This window comes from Mus caroli, unplaced genomic scaffold (genome assembly GCF_978045245.1).
Source record: "Mus caroli unplaced genomic scaffold, Mus_caroli_1 scaffold_6, whole genome shotgun sequence".
Classification (NCBI taxonomy): domain Eukaryota; kingdom Metazoa; phylum Chordata; class Mammalia; order Rodentia; family Muridae; genus Mus; species Mus caroli.
In genome coordinates, this window is record NW_028227261.1 from 4,564,689 (window position 1) to 4,583,741 (window position 19,053).

Here is a 19,053-nt window from a genome sequence, read left to right on the forward strand (position 1 = left end):
GCTGAAAAAGTTCTAAAATATTGGAATAAACCTAAGTCAATAATACATTAAATCTGGGATTCATAAAAAGAAATAGTGGTGAAAATCTTCTCAAATAGGTTTTTATTCTAGAATCCGATGATGGATCTCTTGGAGCCCTGGTTATCCTGTAGGTGTGGTATTCTGAAATACAACCTGACGCGTATATATTGTCAAATAATAAAGTATCATGAAGCCAATCAGCTGTGAGCTCCCCACTTGGCAGTTTGGAAGTAAAAACCCTTTCTCCTTTACAAGGCCAAGTGACTCTTAATTCCTCCCAAGAGATCTCAAGTTAAAATGTGTTCACTGCCAGCTGACAAAAGAGGCGACTTTAGATTTATTACCCTGGCACCTGCAGAAAAAAAAAAGAAGAAGAAATGACGGATGATGAAAATATATTTAATTATCATTCGCTGCCACGGCTCTGTCTGCTCTGTCGTAGCGCTGCAGCTGTTGGCACGCACGTTATTTTAAAGTCAATGTGCTTATCTGGAGAGAAGGCCGCTCTCTGAGCAAATTGACTTGGGGGAGGAAGGAAATGGCGAGATCCTCTCGACCCAGCTGAACAAACTCAGATTTGTATTCTGTGTGCCTGCTTTAATTGTCTAATCCACCGCACATCACATCGGCTCTGGGATTTGGCTTCGGTAAAGAAAACATTTACAAAAAAGTAAACTTTTCCAAGGCCTTTCTGAGCCAGATATGAGTGGGTTTTTCCCCCCACCTTCCTGGAGTGTGAAATGAAGGCTAACACTAGATGCTTGGGTGTGAGAATAGCCAACAGCACCATCCAAGGATGGAGGGAGGCTGAGCGAGCCCTGGCTGGACTCTCTAGGCTCAGAAGAATGGGCTTAGGATCTCCGTGCAAGGAGACTTGGATCTGAGATTCCTGTTGTCATGAACTCTGGCATTTGGAAGTTTAACACTGAAGTGATAGGTGGGTGGAGACACGGCTTCCCAGACCCTGCCCCTCCTTACTGGAACTCTGGGCTGAGCAGTGGCTTTCTGCACTGTGTCTTGCATGCAGCACATCAGATTGCTCCAAGTGATGCCTGTGGGGATTCCAGCTTGGCTCCTGGGACTCTATGCTGTTTGTTTATGCCTCGGTTGTGTTGGCTGCAACAAAAATAACCCAGATAATAAGCAGTGTCTACGATGGCAGCTCTCCCATGGTCTCTCTTCTTATCCAGAGAAGCCACACAGCGTTTTGTGTCTGGTGGTATTTAGTCCAAAGGGATGGAATCCCACCAAAAGCAGAATACAAACAGCTGGCACGGCAGATAGGGTTTCAGGATGGGGATGGTGCGGTTAGGACTCTGGGACAGGGATGGCGCAGGACCTTTCTGATGGGGCTGGCAGCGGTCGTGGTGGCCAGTCAGCAGCAGAAGCCTGTGGATGGGGTGACTGGAGAGAGGTGTCAGTGGATGTGAGCCAGTGCAGGGAGGGACTCTCCCCCCCGCCCCCGCAACCTTCTCTTTGATGAATTCAAAGATTGCATCTGCTGAGCCTGCAGGACCTGACTGAGGGAGGAAGCTGAGCTCTGGCTTGCAGATTTGGGCATGAGCAGAGCTCCAAGCCCTCAAGTGTTTGGTCATATGGATCGCATTTTGCCTAAAAGCCAGAAAGCACATCCCATGGTCTTCATAAGCAGCAGTGTTACCATCGTCTTCATCATCTCGACTGTTGTCACGGCTGCCATCTTCATCTCACTCATCACAGTCACTGCCGTCATCACCACCATAGCTTTATCTGTATACCAGTGTCATTGTTGCTGTCATGGTACCGCTGTCATCGGGTCCCTGTCAGTCACTGATGTCATCAACACTATCCTCTCCACCATCAACATCCTTGTCACCGTCATCACCATCATCACCATTGTCACCATTACCATTATCTCTGCTTCCACCACCATCATCATCATCATCACTATTACCATCACTGTCATCACCATCATCTCTGTCTCCATCCTCATCTCCATCGTCTTTATGTCCAGCATCATCACCATAATCAGTATCATCTCATCTCACTTAGTAACGTATATGGCCATTTATCCTGTACTTGGCTCTTAGGTGAATAATCTAAATCAGTTGTCTACTTTAATCCCACAAGACAGGCAATCTGTTGTGCAGATGAGGAAGCAGAGGCTTAGGGAAGCGACTGAGCTAGAAGCCGGATCCTGGAGCCCACTTTGTTACTTAAACCTCGTCATTAAGGAACCTCACAGGAACACGGCACAGTTCTAAGGGATAACAAAAGGGAGAGAAAGGCCAGCCATGTGGTTTTGTCAATAAAATATCCTCAAGGATGTCAGGAGTTCTGAGACTGAAGACCAGCTCCTGTATGCCCCTCCCCCGTGTGTAGTTTGTGGGAGGGGGGACCCCATCTCCTCTGGAGGACAGGATGCTGGGTGGGTGGGCTGCTTAAGGAGGTTCACTAGAGTGCAGGTACTGGAAGCTTGGGGGCATCATAGCAGGAGCAGTCCAGGGGCCCCGCTGCAGTGGGGCAGGGACAGGAGTCCCTGAACCCCAGCCTTGACAAATGGCTGTGAAGGTCTCCATGGTACCCAGCAGCCCATCTGCATTCTTGGTTTGAGGCTTTCTGGGGTGTGGACTAGCCAGAACTCAGGCTTCACGCTTCCTGGCTGAGCTACCCGTACACACAACAGGGCTGTGGTCACGGATGGTGGGGGATTTGTCACCTGCTGCTTTGTTGCTCTACAGTTCTGTGCTCAAGCAAGGTTTGGGGTTCCGGCTAGCTCCTGGGGACTGCTAGGTCCGAGAATGTGAACCTCTCAAGGATACTCCAGCAGATAGAGGTGTGTCCTGATATTAAGCTCCGCCCTCATAGTCATATGTTCCATGTCAAGCTCCACCCTCATACAGTTCTTTCCCTGGAACCCAATACAGACATGCATAGCAAACCTTACAGAGGTACCACGATACACAGGACCGTGCTGATGAGACCTTGGGGGCTCGAGAGGCAGAGGGGCAGGGATAGCTCCACATCCCCTTCCTACATGAGGGAAATGGTCTCGCCATCTCATCAGAGTGACTGTGGGCAAAGTAATTAATACTGAATTTATTTCCAACTGAGGCTGATGAGTCTCTTTTCCACATTAATTTTTATTAAGCTTTTTATGTATTATTTCAAAACCACATACTATTCAGAGACAGTTTAGGACACATTATGGGTTGTACATTTTGTAATTATCAAATGGCCTCCGTCCAAAATATGGAAAAGAAAACAAACGTAGTTGTTTCCCAAGGAAGGGAATCGCCATGGTGATGTGTAGACAGGCCTTGGAGCTGCTGGCAGCCCCGCAGGCTCGGTGCTCGGGACTCAGTGCTGCCTGCTGGCATTCAGGAAGGAGCTCTAACATGTCTGCCGGAAGCCTGTTTCCTTGTCTCCTCGTCTCCAACCTCAGGGCCCCTTTCAGCTTGATTCCCAGTGACAGACAGGAGCTCCCTTCTCCATGGGCTCAGGTGCCTTTCCATCCGAGTTGTCAGACAGATCGTGCGAGTCCTCCTTTCTGCCCAGGTCCCACCTCGTGGAAGTTTCCTCCATATGCCAAAGCTAGAAAGGACAGCCAGCGTGTTCATAGCACGGGGATTTGCTTTCACAATGACTGTTTTCTCCCAAAGGGTTTCTGCTTCGCTATCCCCCTGTCTCAGTGTGAGATCCAGCCGGGCTGGTAGCTTGTCTGCTGGTCCATCCAATGTCTGGCTGAGTGCATGAATCAATGTCTCCTCTGGTCTGGGACCTAGGTCCTCCAGCTCAGGGATAGCCGCAGAGCCAAAGTGCGTCGGCTTCCCTCTCAAAGCCAGAACAGAATCTGCACGACAGGATTCTCATAAGTTCAGGCATGGACGAGCTCCAGGATGAGGAGAAACAAGTTCAGAATGGAAAACAAACCTTGGCCTGGTCCCAGCTTGGTGGGCTAGGATTGTGCAGCTGGCCTGGGGGAAGCCACGCCCACTAGGCTGCCACTCTTGGTGCCTGCACAGGCTCAGAGCAAACCCTCTGCCTCTCTGCCTCTCTGCCTCTCTGCCTCTCTGCCTCTCTGCCTCTCTGCCTCTCTGCCTCTCTGCCTCTCTGCCTCTCTGCCTCGGCCTCTGCCTCCATTGAGTCTCTTTTTTTCTTTCTTTAATTAAATTAACTTTGTCATGGGCTCCCATAGCCCAGGCTGCCCTTGAACTAGTTTTATAGCTAAGGATGACCTTCACCTCCGGCTCCTCCCTTCACCCTGCCACTTCTGCCTCCTGAAGGCCGAGATTAGAAGCAGTTGCCACCAGGCCCGGTTTTTCTCACCTTTTAAACAGATTTTTTTTTTTTTTAAAGGAAGAATTTTCATTTTACAAATGGTTTCCTGTACTTTCCAAGTAATGTTCACAGCACTTATACACTCTTTCATAATTGGCTCACACAATACACCCTGTTCAGAATTTTTAATCAACCATGGCAAGTGGCCCCAGCAATTTAAATAAAAAAGTATAAAAATGAATTTAGTATTTTAATATAGCAGTGGCATTAGCCTTATATATGTGCTTGGGCAATTTCATGCAGGCTTACGGTCTTATATTCCTTTTCGTTTGCCTGGTAGATAAAGTCCAACATCTAGGCCATGGCTCTTTATGGAGAGCTGGCTGAGAGGAGTGCAGTAGGGCAGGCTCTCCCTAGAGGGTTGGTCATCCGGGCGGCACAGGGCAGCTAGGGTAGGAGGGACTCCGGCCTGCTGCTGTTGGACACATGATTCCCTTGGGCGAGCTTTGATTAGCGTAGACTATGTGAGGGATGATGTAGTCCTTCAGCTTCTAGTGATTTCTGTTGAGGACCATTGACCAGCAGGGCAGCATGCTGACTACTTCATGCATGTTATCCCTGTTCTACCGAACATTGGATGGCCACATCTAAATGTAACGACATTTTCCATGTACATGACCACGAGCTAGCCCGTCCAGGTGCAAAAGGTGCAGTCACCTTGCCATGCATCCACCATCATTGTCATCCCTCTCCAAACGCCTTTCATTTTCCAAAACTCTGCAATGCACACCCAGCACCCCCGCCCCTGCCAGCCCCTGGGACTACCCTGCTTTAGCGCTATGACTCTGGTTGCCGTGGAAATGCATACGTGTGAGCCGCATGGTGCATGTCCACTTGTGACTGGCTCCTTCACCTGGCATCATGCTCTCAGGGTTCAATCTGTACCAGAGCCGGTGTCACCGTTTCACTCTTCTTAAACATCCGTCAGGTTTTATCTGTTGGTTTGTCCATAAGTGGACCCTTGGGTTCCTTCTGAATGATGGCACTGTGAACATGGATGTGCAGACCGGGAGCAAGTCCTGAAACTCATGCTGAACCCCGAGTTCGTGGCTTGGCTGAGGGCCTCCGGCTCTAAACTGAGCTCTTAGGACAGAGCCTAGCACTACCCACCCTGCCTCCTTGCCACCTGCTCTGTCCTCTGCAGCCACACCCAGTTCCCTTCATGGGTGTGCTCCTTCTGTGCAGCACAAAGGCAAGATGCCCCTTTGCCCTTCTCCCCCCAGATTTTTCAGGTCCCTTTCTTTCCCTTGGGTCTTAGCTTCCGTGCACTCTGCTTGGCAATTGCTATACCCTCTGTTCCCCATCTCTGCTTTAAAAATAGCCTTAGCTAGCTAGGCGGTGGTGGCACATACCTCTGATCTCAACTCTCAGGAGTCAGAGGCAGATGTATCTCCGTGAGTTCAAGGTCAGTGTAGTGTGGTCTACAGAGTGAGTTTCAGGACACCCAGGAATACACAGAGAAACCCTATCTCCAAAAAGCCAAATAACTAAATAATAAATAAATAAAGCATAAGTTACCCTACCTAATGCTTGTGTAACTGACTTATATGTAGTTTTTGAAAATGAGATCTTTGAGACTTTCATACAGTGAGTTTTGACCATATTCCTCCTTCCCCTGACTCCTCCCAGATTGCTTTTACCCATCCAACTTTGTGACCTCATTCTGCATCCACCGAGTCCAGTTTGTGCTGCCCATGTATTGTGGGATGCATGATTTTCTGCTGGAGTATGGCTGACTCATCAGGGCCACACCATTAAAGATAACTCTTCCCTCTTCCAACAGCTATCAACTGGCTATATAGCTATAGCTGCTGGCTGGGTGAGACTTGGTGTCCATGCTCCCTTTCTTGCTGGAATTTGAGCTTAAAGAACCCTGCTGCACACCATCACAACTGCCATGAGCCCATGGATGCAGCTGCCTGGTTGTGTCCCAAAGACCATGCTTTCATGTATTTATTTACTGTCTCTGGCCCTTACAGTCTTTTCATCTCTTCTTCTGCAATGATTCCTGAGTCGTGGGGGGAGGGATGCAGTAGAGATGTTCCCTGTACAGTTGAGCATTCTCTAGTGTCTTATTCTCTGCCCTTTGGTTTCTGCTAATCCCAGCCACTGCAAACAGAAGTTTCTCTTAAGCAGTGCTCTATGTATGTGATGCTAGGTTCAACCTCCGAGTCCTCCAAAATCCTGCAACCGTCAGCTGCAGGGTTATTGGTGTGCATAAGGGATTGGGTGGCTTTGGTGTCTGGCTTTTACCTGTTGGGCTGTCTGGCCAGCCTGGGTTCTCTTTCTATTACTAAGTTATAAGGGTTCCTTAAATAACTCTTACTACCGTTGTGTGTGTGTGTGTGTGTGTGTGTGTGTGTGTGTGCGCGCGCATGCCATGGCATTTGCATGGAGGTCAGAGAACATCTTTTGGGAGTTGGGTCTCCCTTGCCACTGTAGGTTCTAGGGATAGAACTCAGGCTGTCAGACTTGTGTGGCAAGAACTTGTTCCTGCTGGACCATGTCGCCTGAATTGCAAGGGTTCTTTACATATTACAGCACAAGGCTTCTATCCGATATATTATTTCTTTACTATTTTGTGTTTCTACTTTTGTGACAGTGTCCTTGGGAACCAGAAGCTGAACATTTTAATGATGTTCAGCTTATTGGCTGCCGGGCTGTCTTCCTCCTTCCCTCCCTCTCTCCTTTTCTTCCTTTTCCTATTTCTTTGTTGTTGTTGTTTTAAAGACATTGCTGCCTAACTCAGCTTCACAGAGACAAAGTGCCAGGCCTCTTAGCAGCTACAGCTTCAGCTCTTAGACCTAGGTCTTTGATCTCCACTGAGTTCATTTTTATGTGGGGCATGGGGGAGGGGTGCATCGCCATTGTCCACATCTCCTCACTCAGCACCATTTCCCCGCTGGGTTGCCTGGTACCTGGTTTGTAGGTCAGTTGGCCATGACTGCAAGGGCGTGTTTGTAAGTTCTCTACCCTGGTCTCCATGTCCTCCCTCCTGATGGAGCCATGCTGTCTTGACTGTGCTAGTCTGGGAATAAGTTTTGAAATGAGGAAATGTGAGTTTTTTGTTTTTCTTTTTTGGTTTTCTTGGCTATTCTGGGTCTACTATATTTCCCTATAGATTTTAGAACCAACTTAGCCGTTTCTACAGAGTAGGCCAGCTGGGATTTTGATAAGGGTTGTGTTGAATTTCGAGATCATCTTGAAGACAGTGTCCTCATGACAACAGCTAAGTCTTTTGATCCGTGAACATGAGCTGCCTTTCCGTTTTCACCCCTTAATTTCCTTACAACGCGTGGTTTTGAGATCATACCTTTTTAACTACCCTTGCCAGAAACTTTAGAGCGTTTTGTCCTTTCGGAATTGCTGTAAATGGAATTATTTTCTTAATTTCATCTTTAGCATTGTTCCTGCAAATGTACAGAGATACCGTTGGTTTTTGCCCATCAGTGCTCTATCTGGCCATCTTTTGGAACTTATTAATTTAATCGTGTTTTTGTGGACTCCTTGGGATTTTCCACGTATATGATTATCTAATTTGCAAATTAAGACACTTTTGTATCCCTCTTTCAAGTCTGTGTGCCTGTTTAGTTTTAGTTTTTGATTTTGTTTTTGTTTTATTGTCCTATTGTACCAGATAATCTTGTGGTACCTTGGTGTTGAGAGAAGATACAGATGGATATACGCTAACCCTCGCACCATCCAAATAACTGTCCTTTTTCCTCATTGTACAGGCATGTAATGAGAGGCCTGAGGTATTGGCCACAGGTATGACTCTGTGTTAGGCCCAGAATTGCTACATGCAGGCTACCTGTTCGGATGCCTTCTCCCTCTGCTAAGACATCTATCTATCTATCTATCTATCTATCTATCTATCTATCTATCTATCTACCTGAGTTTGGGGGAGATGTCAACCAACCAGACGGATGACATTTTGGAAGGCTGAGTGAGAAATTCTAAAAGTCCTTCTGTGAGGTCTTGGCTCCTCTCCCATTGGCCGGCCACTCCCTGTGTGTATTCGTACAAAGTAAGGAGAAAATGGAAAAGAACACAGGGCATCCCAGCTCCTCCCGCCTCAGCCCTCCAGCTGCCGGGATCACGGGGATTGTTGGCGTGCACCACCGAGTGTAGGCTTTATCGAGGGTTCCCTCATTCAACCTCTCAGCAACCTTGATGTCCCCATTTTGTTGACAAGAAGCTGTCACTGGGAGAGGCTGGTTGACAGGTGGTGAGAGATGCTCAGACACTGCCCTGACAGTTCTGTCCAGTGCTCCACTGCTCCTTATCCACGTGAGCTCCTCCTTGCTGGGACTCAGAAGGCTGCTGCTTAGAGAGGTTAAGTGTTCTGTGCGTGGGGCTCATGAATAAAAGGATCTCCCCTCAGGTCCAACATTTGACCCCTAAGCTCTCTACCTGTTTTCTTTGCACCACAAGCCCAGAGACAATTAAGGAAATCCATTAAAAGGATAAGAAAATACAAAAATAACCCTTCCCAGAAGGCCGTGCAGGCAGGCGCTCTTGCTCTCTGACATGTCTCTGTGTGTCACCCCACTCTGATGTTGCTGCTCCCCCCCCGGGGAGTGGGATAATCTTCCAGGGAAACTCGGAGACCGGACCATCTGGTGACTCAAGAGAGATGCTAACACGAACTCCTGTCTTTTCTTAGATAAGTCCGACTAATGCAGTCCTTGTGGCTAATCCACTCCAAGATGTTGCATTCGAGACTGACGATTAATTGTAACAGGATACATTGTTTGTGCTTCAGACCCAGTGCCTGAAGGTTCCTGGGGAAATGGGGTTGAGCAAGAAGAGGAGTTTCAAGGGGTTGGGGGGCTCTTGAATGGATGAGATTTCAAAGTTGATAGTGATAGGGCTAGGGCCAGATCCACTATGAGACTAACCCACGGCCTCCTCCAATACTTGGGACAGGAGGGTGTTCCGATGATGCTGTGGTGAGAATTCGGGAAAGCCCGTGCTGGTCTCTTCCCGAGTTTGCTTTTCTGGAGTATCCCACCCCAGAGCCAGTGTTTGCTCAGGCACTGCAGGTCTCCCTAGAGGCACGCAGAGGGAGCTGACTATGCTGCAGAAAGGCAGGCCCCTCACAGGAACAGTTAGAGTGAGTTGAGGGGACCTGGCGGTGGCAGGCAGACCCACAGTGACTCCCATGCTCTCCTCAGTACGATGCTGGGGGCGTCATTTTGTGTATTTGAGCCCCGGTCTTGTCTCACAGCTTAATAAGTACATTTTTCACAAGGCATCAAACTGTGGAACCATCCCCCAAACTACAAAACCTTAGTGAGTCCAGAGGGTCAGTGATAGGCTTGATTGCCCTTGAATCCTACCCAGGCCCTTCAGACCTGGTTTTGTTTGCTTCCACACTAGCTTTGGAAGGGCTGTCATTACCCCATCTGACAGGAAGGAACCTGAGATGTAGGTGTGTGTGTTGGGGGCTGGTGGGGGAGGCTCTGAGGCCAGCAGCACAGTTAGGTACCAGACATGCGGCTGCCTCCAGACTCCATGCAGGACCCACAATACCCAAGCACAGATGAATCTTTGTGTCTGTCTGCCAGCTGGCTCTCAGTTCATGTAGCCACGGTGTCTCATGGATATGGAGAAGGGCTCTGTCTGTCCAGGTGCAGGGGACAGGAATGGGGAGACAAACACAGGGTAAGATGTCGAGGAAGGGTGTGGCTGTCTCCTTTCAAGCTGCTCCACGTGTTCTCACTGTGCATAGAAGACTAAAGCTAAGAAGAGCCTGGCTAAGACTGTGTATTCACCTGTATATATATTCTATCTCTGTCTGTCTGTCTGTCTCTCTCTCTCATCTAGCTCTGTATCTATCATCTATTTCTCTCTATCATCTCTATCATTTAGCCCTCTTTCTATCTTTTATCTATGTATATATCATCTGTTTATCATCTGCAGATGTATGTATATACCTATCACCCCTCTCTCTCCCTCCCTCTCTCCATCCCTCCCTCCCTCTCTCCCTCCCTCCCTTCCTTCCTTCCTTCCTTCCTTCCTTCCTTCCTTCCTTCCTTCCTTCCTTCCTTCCTCCCTCTGTCCCTGGCAGTGCTAGAAGGGGTCCCAGGGCCTTGTACATGCCAGGCAAGTGATCCCTCACCGAACGCACCTGTAGCTTCCTATCTCTTTAGTCTAAGATTACATTACAGCTTGAGTTATTGCTTAGCATTTGAGTCTGAGAGTGTTGGAATGTGGAATGGGGAAGAAAGGAACCTAGGCACCATTGACACCAACTTCCCTCCAAAGCTGCATCTGACAATAAGCATCAGGACTGCATCTCCCAGCCCCCAGCTTCTTCAAACAGCAGCAACGAGTTCTCACGCCCTACAGGACCCAGGGAAAGACTTGCACGAAGGACTGTGCTTTTTCTAATTTTCTGAGATCCAGAGAGGTGGGGGTAGGGGTATGGGTGGGAGGGCAGTAATCACAGAACAAATAGGAGTATATACATCTGCATGCTTGGACTGTAGGTGTGGGATCTAGGGCAGGGATCTGCAGGTGTGAGATCTAGGTCAGGGGGATCTGCAGGTGTGGAATCTAGGGCAGGGGGATCTGCAGGTGTGGGATCTGGGGCAGGGGGATCTGCAGGTGTGGGATCTGGGGCAGGGGGATCTGCAGGTGTGGGATCTAGGGCAGGGGGATCTGCAGGTGTGGGATCTGGGGCAGGGGGATCTGCGGGTGTGGGATCTAGGGCAGGGGGATCTGCAGGTGTGGAATCTAGGTCAGGGATCTGCAGGTGTGAGATCTAGGGCAGGGGGATCTGCGGGTGTGGGATCTAGGGCAGGGGGATCTGCAGGTGTGGGATCTAGGTCAGGGGGATCTGCAGGTGTGGAATCTAGGGCAGGGATCTGCAGGTGTGAGATCTAGGGCAGGGGGATCTGCGGGTGTGGGATCTAGGGCAGGGGGATCTGCAGGTGTGGGATCTAGGGCAGGGATCTGCAGGTGTGGGATCTGGGGCAGGGGGATCTGCAGGTGTGGGATCTAGGGCAGGGGGATCTGCAGGTGTGGGATCTAGGGCAGGGATCTGCAGGTGTGAGATCTAGGTCAGGGGGATCTGCAGGTGTGAGATCTAGGGCAGGGGGATCTGCAGGTGTGAGATCTAGGTCAGGGGGATCTGCAGGTGTGAGATCTAGGTCAGGGGGATCTGCAGGTGTGAGATCTAGGTCAGGGGGATCTGCAGGTGTGGGATCTGGGGCAGGGGGATCTGCAGGTGTGGGATCTAGGGCAGGGATCTGCAGGTGTGGGATCTGGGGCAGGGATCTGCAGGTGTGGGATCTGGGGCAGGGGGATCTGCAGGTGTGGGATCTAGGTCAGGGGGATCTGCGGGTGTGGGATCTAGGGCAGGGGGATCTGCAGGTGTGGGATCTGGGGCAGGGGGATCTGCAGGTGTGGGATCTGGGGCAGGGGGATCTGCAGGTGTGAGATCTAGGGCAGGGGGATCTGCAGGTGTGAGATCTAGGTCAGGGGGATCTGCAGGTGTGAGATCTAGGTCAGGGGGATCTGCAGGTGTGAGATCTAGGTCAGGGGGATCTGCAGGTGTGGGATCTGGGGCAGGGGGATCTGCAGGTGTGGGATCTAGGGCAGGGATCTGCAGGTGTGGGATCTGGGGCAGGGATCTGCAGGTGTGGGATCTGGGGCAGGGGGATCTGCAGGTGTGGGATCTAGGTCAGGGGGATCTGCGGGTGTGGGATCTAGGGCAGGGGGATCTGCGGGTGTGGGATCTAGGGCAGGGGGATCTGCGGGTGTGGGATCTAGGTCAGGGGGATCTGCAGGTGTGGGATCTGGGGCAGGGGGATCTGCAGGTGTGGGATCTGGGGCAGGGGGATCTGCAGGTGTGAGATCTAGGGCAGGGGGATCTGCAGGTGTGAGATCTAGGTCAGGGGGATCTGCAGGTGTGAGATCTAGGTCAGGGGGATCTGCAGGTGTGAGATCTAGGTCAGGGGGATCTGCAGGTGTGGGATCTGGGGCAGGGGGATCTGCAGGTGTGGGATCTAGGGCAGGGATCTGCAGGTGTGGGATCTGGGGCAGGGATCTGCAGGTGTGGGATCTGGGGCAGGGGGATCTGCAGGTGTGGGATCTAGGTCAGGGGGATCTGCGGGTGTGGGATCTAGGGCAGGGGGATCTGCAGGTGTGGGATCTAGGGCAGGGGGATCTGCAGGTGTGGGATCTGGGGCAGGGGGATCTGCAGGTGTGAGATCTAGGGCAGGGGGATCTGCAGGTGTGGGATCTAGGGCAGGGATCTGCAGGTGTGGGATCTAGGGCAGGGGGATCTGCAGGTGTGAGATCTAGGGCAGGGGGATCTGCAGGTGTGGAATCTAGGTCAGGGATCTGCAGGTGTGAGATCTGGGGCAGGGGGATCTGCAGGTGTGGGATCTAGGGCAGGGATCTGCAGGTGTGGGATCTAGGGCAGGGGGATCTGCAGGTGTGGGATCTAGGGCAGGGATCTGCAGGTGTGAGATCTGGGGCAGAGGGATCTGCAGGTGTGGGATCTAGGGCAGGGATCTGCAGGTGTGGGATCTAGGTCAGAGGGATCTGCGGGTGTGGGATCTAGGGCAGGGGGATCTGCAGGTGTGGGATCTAGGTCAGAGGGATCTGCAGGTGTGAGATCTGGGGCAGAGGGATCTGCAGGTGTGGGATCTAGGGCAGGGGGATCTGCAGGTGTGGGATCTAGGTCAGAGGGATCTGCGGGTGTGGGATCTAGGTCAGGGGGATCTGCAGGTGTGGGATCTAGGTCAGGGATCTGCAGGTGTGGGATCTAGGTCAGAGGGATCTGCGGGTGTGGGATCTAGGTCAGGGGGATCTGCAGGTGTGGGATCTAGGTCAGAGGGATCTGCGGGTGTGGGATCTAGGGCAGGGGGATCTGCAGGTGTGAGATCTAGGGCAGGGATCTGCAGGTGTGGGATCTAGGGCAGGGATCTGCAGGTGTGAGATCTAGGTCAGGGGGATCTGCAGGTGTGAGATCTAGGTCAGGGGGATCTGCAGGTGTGGGATCTAGGGCAGGGATCTGCAGGTGTGAGATCTAGGTCAGGGGGATCTGCAGGTGTGAGATCTGGGGCAGGGGGATCTGCAGGTGTGGGATCTAGGGCAGGGGGATCTGCAGGTGTGGGATCTAGGGCAGGGGGATCTGCAGGTGTGGGATCTAGGGCAGGGGGATCTGCAGGTGTGGGATCTGGGGCAGGGGGATCTGCAGGTGTGAGATCTGGGGCAGGGGGATCTGCAGGTGTGGGATCTAGGGCAGGGGGATCTGCAGGTGTGGGATCTGGGGCAGGGGGATCTGCAGGTGTGAGATCTGGGGCAGGGGGATCTGCAGGTGTGGGATCTAGGTCAGGGGGATCTGCAGGTGTGGGATCTAGGGCAGGGATCTGCAGGTGTGGGATTTGTTCATTAAGCTGTTGAATCATAGATCACCTTCTGCTGAGTACATGTCTTTAGTGGAGTAATTTAGCCCCTCTGTGTCTTAGCCATTGCCTCCCTAGCATTTGTCAACTGTGCCCCTTCTATGTCATGAGCAACAGTGTGAGGGATGAATGGGAGGGACAATGTTTGGAAGTGGGGAGCCTGGTGTGTTTGTCCTGCATGTAGTAACTTCCCATTGAAAGAACCAAAGATCAGTATTTTCTCCTCTGTAAAATGGGGTTAGACTAGGCTCTGGAGTGGCATGGCAGCTAAGGAGGCAGCTCTGGGAAGCAGCAATCTGGTGCAGATCTGTGTAGCTAGCACCTCCTGGAGACCCTCGGTGTGGTCTGGAGAGGAGATGCTTCCCCCAAGTCCCCTCAGCCAGGCCACAGAGCCTTCTGTGCCTTGTCCTCAGCCCCAGAGATGTTTATCTCTCCCACCAAGTTGGAGCAGGGAGTCTAGACCTAGCCTGGAAATGCTGTGTCTAGGCTGAGGGTTCATGTACACTGTCAGGTGTAGGTGCAGTTCACTGGTTTGCCATCATCTGTGGATGACTGTGAGGTGTGGGTGGAGCTGCTGAGCACAATGTAACTGAGGAGGGAACACAATGTAACACAATGTAATTGAGGTGTGCAGTGTTAACTGTCAAGTACAGTGTAGCTAGAAGCAATGCTTTGCATGGCTATGATATGAGCCATGCACGTGCCCCAGATGGTGGTGGCACTGATAGGTGCACTAACAGTATCAGTTGTGTGCAGTACGGTTGTGACACATGCTGTGCACACTGGGAGGTGCCAGATCAGTCTCAGGCCATGTTTTCACTATCTAGATCTACGGACCTTTCCTGTTGCTTCCTTGAGCCACACCCCCACCTCCCACCTCCCACTCATCCAGTCTCTGCCTGGCAGATCCCTCCTAACTTGCTGTCTGATGATGACACTGGTAGTTAGTTGACTTGAGTGACATTTACATGTATTTTAACACCCCCCTCAAAACAATATCGGGGATTGTTTTAGCCATCCTTTTCTTTCTGCCACAAAATATCTAAGATGGTGGGAGAGGGTTTTGGTTTCTAGTTTCAGAGATTTCAGATCATGGCAAGCTGGTTCCATTGCTGTCAGGCCTCAGGCTGTCAGGTGAGGTGAAGCATTTGGGGCAGAATATAGGCTGGTTCCCTCACCGTGGCCTTGGAGCAGCCCGGGAAGCAGACAGATGCTCAGAGATGAGACACTCCTGTGTCAGTCACTGCTCTATTGTTGGGAAGAGACACCATGACCAAGGCAGCTTATAAAAGAAAGCATTTAATTGGGAGCTTTCTTACAGTTTCAGAGGGTGAGCCCATGATCACCATGGCAGCATGGCGGTGGGCAGACAGACAGACAGACAGACATGGTGCTGAGCAAGCAGTAACTGAGAGTAACTGAAAGTCATCTACAAGCAGGAGGCAGAGGAGAGAGACTAGGCCTGGCATGGGCTTTTGTTTTTGTTTTTTGAGACAGAGTTTCTCTGTGTAGCCCTGGCTGTCCTGGAACTTGTTCTGTAGACCAGACTGGCCTCGAACTCACAGAGATCCACTGGCCTCTGCTTCCTGAGTTCTGGGATTGGAAACCTCAAAGTCTGTCCCCAGTGACAGCCTTCCATCACCAAGGCTACACCTCGTAATCTTCCCTAAAGAGTTCCACCAACTGGGACCAAGTTCAAGCATACAAGCCCATGAGGGCTGCTCTCACTGAAAGCACCATTCCTCCCCCCCAAGCCCATGAGGGCTGCTCTCACTGAAAACACCATACACCCATCCCCCCACCCCCGGCCTGTTCCCTTCAACAAGGCCTGCCTCCTAGCTCTATCAGATGATGAGTCCATCACTGGATGAATCCATCAACTAAGCTGGATCCCCCTCCATCCAGTCCCCATCGGCTGGGGAGCAAACTGTCAGCACGTGGCCCTCGTGGGTATTTCACCCCTGAATCACTGCAGGTGTTGGACATCAAATTGGATACAATAATGAATTTTCTTTGGGAAGAAATATTGTTTCAGTAATAAATTTTAACACAGTCAATTGCAAAAGTAAAAATACTCATCATGGCAGGCATTTGAAACACACAGAAGAACATTACAGAGATGGTGAGATCTGCCTCAGGCCTGCCCACATAGCAGCTGACGATGTCTTCTCTCCTCCAGCCCCTTTCTGAGCATCAAGGCCTCCGTTCTTTTGTCTTTTGTCTTTCTGGGTTTTGTTGTCGTATCCAGTAATGCTGGGGTTGTATTATTTTTTCCTAGCTTACTTTTCCATTTGACAACATATTGTGAATATTCCCCCAGTCATTAAACATTCTTTGCAAACACGGTTGCTAATGTTTGCCTTATAGCCCGTCCTGCGGCTACCCCGTCATGTTCTCTCCACACTGCTGTCGCAGCTCGAGGAGTTAACTGTGGTTCCCACTCCTGGCTCCCAGCCCAGCCTGATAGAGAGCAAAGAATCTAGAAATGAGAATATTCTCTCTTGCTATACATGTTCCTGGCTAGTATAGGCTGGGGCAGGGGTAGCTCTGCAGGGCCCACAGGAGCTCAGAGGTCAGCGCTGGTCCAGGACCAAGGTGGACAGTGTTCCTTTACAGCACAGGTGCCTGGCCCTGCTGTTTTCTTTGCCAACCTGGCTTTTCTCTACCACACACAGGTGTGCTCTCTGCTTGGGGAGCAGGTTACACTTCACAACGGATTTTCCCTTTCTTAGAGATGACCAGCTTGGGATCCAAGGCAGGAGGGTCAGTCTGCTCTGGGAACTCTAGTATCCTTGACCTTGGACTCTACTTGGTCTTTTGAGACAGGGTTTCTCTGTGTACTCCTGGCTGTTCTGGAACTCACTCTCTACACCAGGCTGGCCTCAAACTCAGAGATCCACCTACTTCTGTCTCCCAAGTGCTGGGCTTAAAGGTGAGTGCCACCACGGCCCAGCTAAGGGCTCTACTTTTCCTAGATCCTTATACCCAGAGTCTACTCTGATAGAGGGATGCTGTAATTCAAGGGTGTGGAGGTCTCTGTACTTCATAGCTTACTGGGGGACGTTCAGAAACAATGTAACACTCAGCCCATTTTTCCCTTTTGTAAAACGATCTCTTTGGTACATACACAGCACATAATCTGGCATAAAATGGCTGAGCATTACGTGGGCATCAGACCACAGCTGTAGTGTGAAAGTTATGAAGTTACAGCCTAGCTTCCACAGAGAATCCATGCTCCTTCAGCCCCCAGCCACCTTTGCCTTCCCACACGGTTTCTAATGGTGTTTACCTCCATCACCAGAAAGGCCAGGTCTGCTGAGGGAGGCAAGGGTCCTTACTGGGAGCCAAGCCCTCCAGTCACCCACACAACCCGAGGGACTCACCTGTCTTTTCTCTTGATAGCTTATACTTCTCTGGTCCGTCTGTTCGTCTGTAAGCAGCTGCCGGGTCATGGTTTTCTGACAATGTCACCCCTGGATGGGCTCTACATTGACTGGCCATTGTGTTACCAGTAAGGGGCATGAGCTATATATAGAAGTGTCTGGTGCTGTGTGGGGACTGGGGCAGGCTAGGTCTCAGTTCCCAGACCTTTTTGGGTTTGAAGGGATCTGCAGGTTAGACCAGGGCCCTCCTACTGCAGACGCCCCAGTCTGGATGCAGGCAAGGGAAGCTTTCTGTCCCTTAGCTCTGGCTCTTGCGTTTATCCTAAGATGGCTGTGCTATCTCTCCAGCCTCTCAGGGTCTCATACCCCGTGACCTGATGCGTTTGCCAGGTCACCCCTCAGTCTCTCAGTTGCTTTGTCTGATCTTGATTCTTGAATTTGGCTTTGGAGACGAGGAAGAAAGGCTTCTATGCAAGGGTGGTTGCCACATGCCAGGCTTGTCTGCTATACAGTAGTGAGAGGGGTGTGGGCTCTATGGTAAGGTGAGAGAAGGAACAGGGAAGTCAAGTCACTTGCCCAAGGTCACAAAGGACACAGCCTAAGCTTGGAGGAACCTGGGTGCAGCAAACTCTTCAGGACTAGGAACTTGCAAAGTTCAGCAGAACACAGTCCCCACAGCAGGGGCGGGTTCAGTGCAGAGCAAACTAGGGTTCATTGCTTCTATCTTGTTTTGTGCAGGCGTAGCTGGGATATATTCTTTTAAAATATCTTTATTTCTTTGAGAATTACGTTCAGTGTATTTTGATCATATCTACCCACCCCTTCCCGGACTCCTCCCAGACATGCCTCCTCCCTACCCCGCCCAGGCTCACCCCTCCCCCACCTCCTCTCAAGTCCTCCCCTCCTTCCTACCCACCCAATTGTGTCCTCTTTTTGTTATTTTTTGCCCATTGAGTCCAGTTTATGCCACCTACATATTCTTGGGTGTGGTGCCTGCTCTAGAGTCTAGTTGGCTTTTCAGAGACCACACCCTTAGAGCAAGCAGGCCCTCCCTCCCTCTTAGAAGCTACCAGCTGCAATAGCTCCTTGGCTGGGGTGCCCACCTCCTTTCTCCACGCTTGGATTGTGTCTGGCTTGAGCTGAGCGGGTCTTCTATGCTGTCCCAGCCCTGAGAGCTTACACGGGGCAAGCACCCTGTTCTTGAAGCTGCTTTCTTGATCCAACCCCTTTTCTTCTCTCTTCCCTCTGTCCTTGGTGTGTGTACAACTGTGCATGCCTGTTACACACGTGTGTTAGAGGCCAGAGGCAGACATCCGGAGCCCTACTCTATCATGTTTTACCCCATTCTCCTGAGACATGGGGTCTTCCACTAAACCTGGACTCTTCCTTCTTTGCTGGCTAGAGTGGCCAGGAAGCTCAGTGATCAGCGATCTTCCTGTTTCTGCCCTTCTCCCCAGCCACACAATGTGAGTGTTGGAGCTCCCATGCTTACACTGAACCAACTCACCAGCAGCTCAGGCTGGCCTCAAACTTGTGGCAAACCTCTTGAGTCAGCCTCCTGCATGCTGGGAGTGTAAGCAGGCCCCTGCACACCCTCTGTCTTTGGTGCTTATTTCTGAGCATGCCTGGTACTGGCTGGGCCTCAGCTGATTGCTTCCTTCATCCCCACCCCCTCGTCAAGATGGGCTTTCTCTTGGTCCCTGCACCCCGCCTCTCAGGGCCACCCTGACCTTTCTCAGTGTGCAAGCCTGATTTCCAGGTCAGCATTTCGATTTCCCTTCCACTCAGTGTTGTCTTATCGATTGCTGTCTCTGGTCCTTGCATCTTGCTCTGCGGCGGGCTCTGGCAATCTGGAAGTGAGTCTTCCAGCCTCATTAACCATATTCCGGGGAGCGCCCATCCTCCCT

The 19,053-nt window shown here is 51.1% G+C and overlaps 1 protein-coding gene across 9 annotated transcripts in view; it reads left to right on the forward strand.

Moving 5' to 3' along the window:
• Camta1 (calmodulin binding transcription activator 1) overlaps window positions 1-19,053 on the forward strand; it is an 814,691-nt gene that overhangs the window by 121,790 nt on the left and 673,848 nt on the right. The gene's annotated exons all lie outside the window — the stretch shown is intronic.